The sequence below is a fragment of the Octopus bimaculoides genome, chromosome 13 (genome assembly GCF_046866305.1).
Source record: "Octopus bimaculoides isolate indiv1 chromosome 13, ASM4686630v1, whole genome shotgun sequence".
NCBI lineage: Eukaryota > Metazoa > Mollusca > Cephalopoda > Octopoda > Octopodidae > Octopus > Octopus bimaculoides.
Genome location: NC_142940.1, coordinates 13907995 through 13920236, shown reverse-complemented (window position 1 = coordinate 13920236; position 12242 = coordinate 13907995).

Genomic DNA, 12242 nt, shown 5'->3' with positions numbered 1-12242 from the left:
GCAACTTCCAACATCACTTCAAACCATTGGTCTTGGACGTTTTGCAAAGGTGTGAACGCCATTCTTTCTCTACTACTGTTAAAGCATAATTAGACAACAAATATTCCTAAGAAAACTGCAAGAAATATACAATGGTGTCTCTGTTTCAAAGTAAATCAACTTTATGATGGTACACACTGATTATTTGGTAAATAAAATGTACTTAGGCACAACTTCCATTTTGCTATGAACAACGGTATATAGTGACCGTCCAATAAGTTTCGCATAGCTCATTTATTCTGAATATGGATATATATGTATGTATGTATGTATGTATGTATGTATGTATGTATGTATGTATGTATGTAAGTATGTATGTATATATATATATATATATATATATATATATATATATATATATATATATATATATATATATATATATATATATATATATATATACGGTGATGCCCCACGATTACCACAGGTTTGAAGCTGAAACATGTTTAAATAGTTTAAATAGTATATATATATATATATATATATATACAAAAATGGGACAAGAACGCAAAACATCCAGACAGACGATAGAAAGAAAACAAGGACGGGTCATTCAGAATTTTCTGTTCTCAGTCGAGTCCAGATTATCTTTGCAATTTCGGCTGGTTCGCTTACTTCGTTCATTCCACTCTTCATTCTTTCGTTCCCCCTCTCTCATATTTCCTGGTCTTCTCATCATGCTAACTTTCCTTACTCTTTCACTTCACTGTGTCCTTTTCATTTTTTTCTCGCCCCTCCTTAATTCTTCTATCCCTCTGCCTCTACCTCTCACCCTTCTATCCCCACGTGATCGGTGTTCGGCCAAGTTTGACCTTTCTTTCTTGGTTCGACTACAATCAGGGCAACATCTCTATTTCTCCCTGTGCCTGTCAAATATTATGTCCCTGCCGTAAGGCTTCGTCAGATTAATTTAAATCGTCGTTATTCGAAGACACCTGTTATGTCCTGTTATTTGCATTTGTATTTGTTCATATTCCTATATATCAAATTAATGGTCGTCCCTTTTTTGTATAATTGTAGAGCAAATATTTTAGCGAAGGAAAACAAGACGGTTATGCGTTACTAGTTTGTTGCATTCATGAATGAATTCAAAGGAAAATATTATGCATTTGTTCGAAGTGGTGCTTTAAAAAGTGTTCTGCTCACATTTCAGTGGAACCGTCTATAGTGTGCACTGAAGACTACAGAAATATATTCAATTTTACTAATATTCCTCACCGACAGTCGGTAAGTAACACTGCTGGAGTAAATGTCGTATTCTTTAGATGTTTCTCACTACGTGCATAAATCTTCGTAGATAATAATATCTATGCCTGTCATAGACTGAAGATTAAGGGGATTTAATGGAAAAAAATAGCTGTGTTGCTCTTCAAAACTGATGGGCTATTGAACTAAAGCAAAAATCAATATTATTGAATATGATTGTCAAGAAGGTTTCTTATCTAATTAAGGAACATGCAGTCAGTCCTCTGTTCTTCGTCAATTCAACTATTCAATTCAACTATCATCTCTGATGACTAAATCGAAAAGAAGAGCTTTGTGTATTGTACAAAGATTCAACACAAATTCTTCAGAATAGAAGGAATTCACACACACACTCATTGCGACAATTCGTATTCGAAATGCCAATTAGTATGATCAAATGCAATTTCTATAGAATCAAATATAAATATTTCATCTTTGAAATCCATTGCTGCATTCTTAGTCCGACAAGAATGCAGCTGTCAAGTCAACTTGTTCTTTAAACAATAGATTATCACACGATTTATGGACGTCTATTGTCACTAATAAATTATTCGATATCTGTTGTTGTCTCTTATTAAATCGTCCTAAAATCGCATCTTTGTCTTGTTTACACCGTTTCTTTTATATATTTTATATATATGCTTTTATATATTTACTTTATTTTATTTTCATTTTCTTTTTCGATATTTCTGTCTAGGAGTTGTTCAAGTTTTAAGTTAACGTTATTGATTTTTCTCTTCATTTTCGTCAGTCACTTTTCTCATTTGAACATAAATTAAGAGGAATTGTTTTAATTGTTGTTTTTGTTTTCAATTTATTTTATGAATATAATAATAATAAAAAAAAAAGATTTGTTTAGCTTAAAAGTGATTCGTTGATTCTGTGAAAACAAAACATTTGAAATTTACATTTATCTGAATAATAATTAATATAATAATTCATTTTTTTCCTTCTTTTCGACGTTCATAAAAAATTTCAAACTTATTTGATGAGTCGGGAAAATAAAATTTCGATTTGGTGGCATTAATGCATTTCCAAAGAGAATTAAAGTCGAACTTTTAACGATTATACTTTCCCAACTAAAACGAATCAGAAGGATTTTAAACTGGATACGCTCTAATAAATTACAATGTCTAAAACAAGTCAATTCTTTAGGGATATTTTTTCTTATTAATTTTATACCAATAACGCTATTGGTTACTTGTAAATTAGCGGATTCATTATGGCAATCAAGAAAAATACCATTAAACAAGTTGACAATTTGTACTGCATGAGCAATATTTACGTTTATCTCTTTAGATGTTATAATTCCTAAGAGCCTACAATTTGTGAGCTTGGCAGAGCATATTTCGTGAATGTTTCCATGTGTTTAGATATTTAAATTTATAGTGCGCAGGAGCGGCTGTGTGGTACGTAGCTTGCTTACCAGCCACATGGTTCTGGGTTCTGTCCCACTGCGTGGCACCTTGGGCAAGTGACTTCTACTATAGCCTCGGGCCGATCAAAGCCTTGTGAGAGGATTTGGTAGACAGAAACTGAAAGAAACCTGCCGAAAGAAGTATACGTATATATATGTGTGTGTGCTTGTGTGTCTGCGTTTTTCCTCCCCAACATCGATTGACAACCGATGCTGGTGTGTTTACGTCCCGGTAACTTAAAATTATATTTAATATGTGTATGTATATTTAAAGTCAATTTGCGGATTTCATTACATGAATGTATGTTTTCACGCCTGATTTCATGTGTGTGTTTATATGTATTTGTACTGAGTTATCTTTTAATCCGGACTTTAAAAAAAACACCACGACAACCACACTCGCGACATACATAATGCAGTAGAAACATAATGACTGCAAATTCAACACTAAAGCTTGTCGTCATATCCACTATAAACACATAAGCATTTGACCTCAAACATATATTTAGTAGAATTATATAGAATATGAACTATGTATACAGAAAAGCGTAAACGATCATTTCAAATTGTATTTCATTGATCATATTTAATTTTAAGCAATTTTTAATTTAAATCCGGTAAAATCGATAATTCAATAATCAGTAATCGATACACAAAGACTCCTACACACACTCTCATATTCCTTCGTACAGGTTTTCATAGAAATCACTTCAAATTACACACTCATCGACAACTTAACTGCTCCGCTAACGAATTTGGTGGGACCACTGTACTTACACATAACTATATGAGTTTATGCACAATACCATGTCTACACGTCAACCTACAATATTTATGATTACTTAAAGACAGGCATATAGTCTAATACATGTGTCTACACACCTGCCCCTTCTTCCGTTGTCCCTCTGCATTGAAACAGTGTTGAAATTGTTTCTAACTCGCCAACTTTGTAATTCCGTATGTGGCACTTGTTTCCATATAGTTTTTTTTTTAATTATGCAAATTTATAATTATTTCTCTCTGCATGCAATCAATATTCCTCTCTTCCTCATTAGCGCGCTATCTGTTTCTGTATTTCTCCTTACTTATCTTCTGATGAGAAATCTTCTAAATTTAGTGAATCTCAATTTGCTTTTCAACCGTTAATCTAAAACTATATTTGTGAATTTTTTTTTTCCTGTTATTGTTCTTTACAATATCTATTGAACTTACACTGTATTTGTAAGTTCCTATGTATGTATGTAAGTATATATGTATGTAAGTATTCCTGTAAATATGTATGTGTGTATGTATATATGGCTCTCTCTCCCCCTCTCTCTATATCTATATATATATATATGTACATATGTGCATATATACATAGATACATATATATGAACAGGCAGAAATTCTAAGAAGCAATGTTAAATCCAAATATGCTATGATTAAGGTAGAGTGTTCGTGATAGGCTTAGAGTATCTTATTTTATTGATTCAATATGTGGTAGAATGTAACACTCTAAGCCAGTTAATCTGACAATCTCCGGTTTATTACAAATCCAATAAGATGCAAGTTATTGGTATAATTATTTCCTAGTTAAGTATGAGGTAATGGGTTTCCTAATGATAATAGTTATATAACTTATATGGAACACTTCCAAATGTAGTCATTAACCGTATCACAGTTTACGGGTGTTCGAGAGTTAAAGTCACTTCATATCTTTCCCCATATCGACCCTACAAACAAGCGTTTACATGCTGCTTCAGCCTGTTACAAATAACATACACTTCACCCGCAAATCAAGCCCTAAACAATTGATTAATGTAGGGTAATCTGGAACAATTAGCTAAAAATATTGCTAAGAAATATGATGAAAACGACTGAAAAGTCTTATTATTATTATTATTATTATTATTATTCTTATTATTATTATTACGGTTCTAAAGTAGTTTAGCAACAACAATAACGTTAAAAAACAAACGAACTACATAAACAAAACTGATTACGTAATATATTTCATGTTTCCTTTATAATCTGAAAATATAATAGCAACCATTATTCCAAAATATACTGTGTCTCTTTTTCATATTTTCTTAGCTCCTTTATTTGTTTCATAAATATATTTATCATAACTTCGGGAACAATGGAAATTTCACAATAAATCTATCTCCAGTCCCCAAGGTTGCCGTTATATCGGAAGTTATCTGTGTTGTTAAATATTGTTTGCTTTTTTTACTTTTTGATATATGCAAATATATATTTCTAGTACTTATGTTATACATCTTCCTTTAAAAAGTACCATTCGTGTATATTTGATTACATAAATATTATTTTCTTATCATTTTATACAATCCAGCTGAACATATAACTCCAGATTCGAACATTCATTCAATCATTTTAATTAGCAATTTTCGGATAAGAATATTCATAATCTTAACATATCACATGGTTCAAGTTCAAGAAACAAATCCATGCTATAATTTGCGAAACGGAGCGGGGGCTATGTTATCCGTTACCAAGCAGGTGTGCAGATTGCCGCATCACTTAACTATTCTTTATGAGAAGAGTGTAGGAGATGATAAATTTAACTTCCTACCAGACCGACAGACACCACAGACTGCCGGAGTCAGAGGCGGCTGCATAATTAATTTCAACATTCGAAATTGCAGGCGTATTGCTCGACTGTTGAGAAGTCAAATGTCGGAAATTGACAGTCTCTTGTACAAATTTTATTGCTGTTTTCTGAGTTGATCACAAATAACATGGTGACAGTCTACTGCAACAAATACTAGACTAGACATCATCAACTTGTGTGGATTGAAGAGTAGCGATGCTACCAATAACAAACCATATTAGTCTAACATATGCGGGCACGTCGACCATCGCTAACAGGCAGCTATTCTTAGCGCAGGTGGTTTTGAAACCATCTGTAGAGGTTGCATCGTAATAATCTTCTGAGGTAGGTGTACGGGTGTACGGGTACTACTGCGAATTCTCTTAATAATGCATCCTCTTTTGTCTTGCTGTAATTTGGTGCTGAAATATTTGCTGGGAATCTTCATGAATAAAGTTATGCCTATCTCTCTATCTATCTATCCATCTATCTATCTATCTATCTATCTATCTATCTATCTATCTATCTATCTATCTATCTATCTATCTATCTATCTATCTATTTAGGCATTATCAGATAAGAAACTGGACATAAGTAGAACATGCCTTGCTAATCTCTTACTTCTAATTTTATATTTGTTTTGGCTACGTGAATCTACATATTTATAAGTTATGTTATCAATATTTTGTCCCTATTTTTTTTGTCAGCGTTACAGAAAGAATTTTGTTTCACACCGGGTGCTTTTAGCCCTCACCAGTTTGATTTATTATGGATTGGTCCTCTACTCGCTCACTCACGTTGGTCTTTAACTTACGTCGCACAAAAGTATTTAAACTGTAAGGAATTACGTTACTTTGAAATGAAACTAATGAGACTGCGTGATCATGACCACTATTAAGCTACATTCTTCTCAAGGATAAGATACAATTACCTCCGTAGATTTCAGATATGTAACACCCTTCAATGGTGTAAACAATGTGATGATTATGAGATCTAAAAATGTTATTATTATTTTAGTTGTAAAATGTAACGTGATACAGTCAAATACTTTTTTTCACCACGAAACTACAATGACAATGTCTTACGTGAGGTTATTTTTTAAACTATGATATCATTTAAAGTTAATCATAAAAAAAGAAATCGATTATGATTCATTAACAAGCAACACGACCCACTGAAAATGGTTAATCCTTCAAGAGAAGGGCTTCTATAAGAGCAGCTTACCCTACATCTACCATTTACAGTCATAATAAAAAAAGGACGAAACAGGTATTTGTGCCAGCATAATATATGCCGCGGGCATGTAGCTGTTTCAAATATGGAGGAAATATATTTATACAATTCCTTTATAAATTTTTCCAGTATCTGCCCTGGAATCATCATTGTATGAATAGTTTCTTCCTTTCTAAATAGAAAGCTTTCAGTAAATATACAAATACAATAGCCTTTGTGGACAGCTAAGAGTGTGTTATTGCATTCATGTGTGTATGTATGTATGTATGCATTTATGAGTGTCTATGTGAGTGCGTATGTTTGTGTATGTGTGAATGATGCATGTGGACGTGTATGCGTGTGTAAGCATGTAGGCATGTGTCTGTATGTACGCACCTACACAAACATACATACATGCGTACATATATCTATACTTTCACACATACAAATATATATATATATATATATATATATATATATATAAATATACATGCATACATATATACATACATACATACATACATACATACATATATACATACATATATATATATATATATATATATATATATATATATATATATATATATATATGTATATATATATATATATATATATATATATATATATATATATATATATATATATATATATATATATATATATATATATATATATATATATATATATATATATATATATATATATATATATATATATATATATATATATATATATATATATATATATAAACATACATACAGATATAGGTAATTGAAATAACATATGCGTGCTTACGAAGTGTATTCTTGCGTAAAACTTGCTAGTTACTTACTTGCCATAAGGAATATATAAAATTTGAAAATTCATGCTCGAGAAGTTTTCCAATTTGCGATTATTATGCTTGATATTCAGCAAAATACCATAAGATATGTTCATATTGTTTACATATAATTTACTGTTAGTTGCAAATAACTGATAATAGGTCAAAAGTATAGAGCAGTAAATTGCAGCTAGCGCCCCCGACCAAATGGAATTACTAAGAAAGAAGAGAGTATGAGTTGACGAATGTATTGTACATGTAACTCTGTAACATTGGTTGTAGGTTCAGGTCTTGAGAGAAAATCATTTCTTAGCACTTGCAAGAAAATATCGTATCGGAAGGGAAACAATGTCACAGTAATACGTCTTCTGGTACGAAGAAATATTTTCGAAATATGGTGTATTGTTTAGAAGACAGGTGTGCAGGTCTCAAATAATTCTTTTTTATCATTATTCTCTTTCCTTTCAGAAAGAAATTCGACTCCAATTTCTTAGTGAAACTTTGCGGAATAATTCGGTGTATCTTTTATCTTTTAGTTGTTTCTGTCAATAGAATGTGGCCATCGGGAAGCACTACCTTACAGACATTTTAGTTGAACGAACCGACCCCGGTGATTATTTTTAAGGCTGCTTCTTAGCATCTCGGGCTTCTGTTCCCGAACAATAAATTTATGGGAACATAAACACATAAGTACCGGTTGTCAAGGGGTGGTGATGGACATAGAAAGACACACAGGCACATGCACACACACATGTGTGTGGTGTGGTGTGTGTGTATGTGACTTTGTTTATCTCCTGTCACCGCTTGACAACTGGTCCCGGGTTCTTTATGTATATATATCTATATAAATACCTTGGGAAAGTGTCTTCTACTATAACCTCGGTTCGATACATATACGACGAGTTTGTTTCGACCCGAGGTAATAATAGAAGACACTCCCACAAGGTACCATGCAATAGGACTGAACCCAGAACCATGTTGTTGGGAAGTAGCTTGTATCCACGCAGTCACGCCTGCGCTTATGTTTATGATAAAAATTAAAAACACTTTTTCTGAATAACGAAAACCGTTGTTTTTACTTTACATTTGGGCTCTGTTCAGTGGCTGAAGTCGAGTTGACTTATCTCTTAGGGCGATATACTCACTGGTACATGTCAAACCATTCTAGTCAGTAAGAAAGTAATGATTCTAAATATTGAAATTCAAAGATAGGTGCTGCTGCAACATAACCTGGATTGCTAAAAGCAGCAGGTAAATTTCCATAAAATCACTGCGTTTTGTGTGAAGAAACAAATGTCGCTAGATGATTAGATTATTAGTATGTAAAGGGTGATTTAGCCTGTAATTATAATATCCTATAGACATTATGCATACATTAATTAACAAAAGGTATGTGGTGTCTTACAAACAATGTGAGCTGTACATCTAAACAATATATTATTTACAAAAGGCTGCGAGCTGGCAGAAACCTTAGCACGTCGGGCGAAATGTTCAGCGGTATTTCGTCTCTCTTTACATTCTGAGTTCAAATTCCGTCGAGGTCTACTTTGCCTTTCATCCTTTCGAGGTCGATAAATTAAGTACCAGTACTTATCTAATATACTGATCCTCCCCCAAAATTTCGGGCCTTGAGTCTAGAATAGAAAAGAATATATTCTTTACAGGTGTATACGTATTCCAATGCGCAGGGTTGATTTAATAAATCTAAATAAATTCGGTAGCACAATAAAGAAATTAAATAAAGCACCATAAATCACAAATAATTGAACATTCCAAGTATGTGTTTAGAAGGTCTTAAATATGCAATTTAGCCAATCTAGTTTCCTTCAACCAATACTATTAATAGGTGTACAAACATTGCGTTCATCGATAGCTAAAGCGAATGTCCTGCTCCTGAAAATGATACCGAAAAGGACGGAATGGAATCGTGCAGATTTTCCTGTTCCTTTTGTTTGCTAATCTACAAATATTTCGTCTAGATGTATTGCGTGCATTCGTCGTGACATTGTATTACCTACTAAATCAGTAGAATTCATATCATGTATGCCGTTTACATTAGAAGGGCATCTGTCCTCATATTGAGTTTCTGAGCTCAATCCCAGGCAGGGCACTAAGGTGAATTACAAGTGGCCTGAAAAAGGCTGGTGTACACCGCTGCCGAAACGTAGTATAAACAACTATCAAAATTAGGAATACAGCCTGACTAATGTAAACTGAATTCATAATATAAACCCCTCACCTGAGAAATATAGAATTAAATACTACGTTAAAATATTTTAAGCTACTACTTTCTATTTACAACACTCAAAGACCGAGTCTTTACGATTATGTTTATATAAATGGTAGATTTTACTTAAATGATCATATGTTTGTATTCTATAATTCTTTTTAATTTATTCAGCTATATTAATATTGCATCTTATGTCATGTGATGAAACAGTTGTTTCATGAGCAAAAATATGATATTATTAGCATGTAATATTTGAATCAATCGGAGTTGCATACACGTAAATATTATTAAAATAATCACGTTGATTCATTCAACATTCTTGCATAACTCTATTAACAATATACTGTATATGTTTTATTACATTGATAAAAGTGTAACTAAAAAAAAAAATCATATTTACATGTTATATTGTACAGCAGGAATTAAGTTTAGTAACTAAAATTAAATGCGTATTCTTCCTTCGAAAAAGATGGTGATTGCCATATCCTGAACTCTCTATATCATGCACAAATATAAATTCTTCGTACCTTCCGTTGTTGCGAGGCTGGAAAATCGCCCCACCCCTGTTTAAAATGTCTCTTACCGGAAGAGTAAAAACAATTATGAAACATATGTCTATAAATTACTCGCTGCCTGATTTCGAAGGTATGATCTAAATACGGACATTTATTTTTATCATTGTTATATGTGTTGTTGTTGTTGTTGGCACTCCGTCGTTTACGACGTCGAGGGTTCCAGTTGACTCGATCAACGGAACAGCCTGCTCGTGAAATTAACGTGCAACTGGCTGAGCACTCCACAGACACGTGTACCCTTAACGTAGTTCTCGTGGATATTCAGCGTGACACAGTGTGACAAGGCTGACCCTTTGAATTACAGGCACAACAAACAGAAACAGGAAGAAAGAGTGAGAGAGAGTTGTGGTGGAAGAGTACAGCAGGGTTCGCCACCATCCCCTGCCGGAGTCTCGTGGAGCTTTAGGTATTTTCGCTCAATAAACACACACAACGCCCGGTCAGGGAATCGAAACCGCGATCCTATCACCGCGAGTCCGCTGCCCTAACCACTGGGCCATTGCGCCTCCTGTTATATGTGTATCGTCTTAATAAAGGCTACGTTGCCAAACTTGCCCTGCGAAAATAATATTAAGGTGTCATTCTTCATAATTTAGGTTGTTGGGATTTATGCTAAGCATCACTGATGATTAGACATAAATAAGAAACACACATGTGCTGCCTTGTTCTCGAAGCAGAGAAATCTGCGATTTAATACGAATTTTTACTGTACGTCTAGATGTACGTGCATTTTATACATCGCATATGGTGCTCACATAAACACACAAGTATACACTCATACATATATATATATAATACAAAATGAGACAAGTACGCAAAACATCCAGACAGTTAGGTGAAACAAGAAAGGGACAACAAAACATCCAGATAGACGATACGAAGAAAACAAGGACGGGTCATTTGGAGTTTTCTTTCATCAGACGAGATCCAGATTATCTTTGCAATTTCGGCTGGTTATACTCGATATTGGTCCAATCTGGCCAGCCCCAAGGAAAAACTAAGCTAAGAGCATTAGATTTCTTGGAAGAAAACAGCGAATGTATACAAAAACAAGGACGGAAAAGAACGAACAACGTAACACAAATACAATGAAAATAATAACAGGACATAGCAACAGGTGTCTTTCGACTAAGGACGAATTTAATTAAGCTGGCGTGTGTGGAAATAAAGCCTTACGGCAGGGATACAGGTTTTCACGGGCACAGGGAGGCATGTGAGTGTCAGAGAGAGAGAGAGAGAGAAGGAGAGCATTTATGCATATATGTGTATATATATGATATATATGTATTTCTTTATCTCTTTCTCTCTCTCTCTCTATCTCTCTCTCTCTGGGCATATATTTCGTCCACTCTTCCTATCTGTCTCCATATATAAATGTATCCGTTCGTGCTACAGATCATGATGGGAGGGGTAACTTCCCTTGGCAAACAGGACACAGTAGTGTGTCGATAAGCCAGCTGGAGGAGATGTCCTCCTGGATCTAAAAGCAACAGTAACATCCACCCCTAGGGGTCAGCCACACTCAAGTGGCAATATACTACACTTTATCGTGCAGTTACTGTTAATACTTCATTTAGAGAATTAACATTGCTTATATATATATATATATGTGTGTGTGTGTGTGTGTGTGTGTGTGTGTGTGTGTGTGTGTGTGTGTGGTTGTGTGTGTGTATGTGTGTGTGTGTCGCGTATATATATACGTATATACATGTATATATACATATATATCTATATATAAGTGTGTGTGTGTATGTATGTATGTTTGTATGTACGTATGTGTCTGTATATACGTAGATAACACAATTATCATTTGAAAATATACAAAATATTTTATAAAAATACAGTTTTCTACAAATGTTTCAATGTTCATAACACAGCTGCAAAACAAATTAGTGTAAAAGTAATATTTGGTGTTGATGTTAATGTTGTCGTTGCTGGATGTTCTGCTAACTCTATTGTGTTTATTATGATGAAGACAATGTATGTTACGTGTTGTTGTTTTTTTTTATGTGGTTTCGGTCGAAAAAAAAATCACACAGCTAATATTAGTTATTTGATAAAGAAATAAAAGAAAGATAACCGTAAAAAAAAATATTGTAAAAGTATTA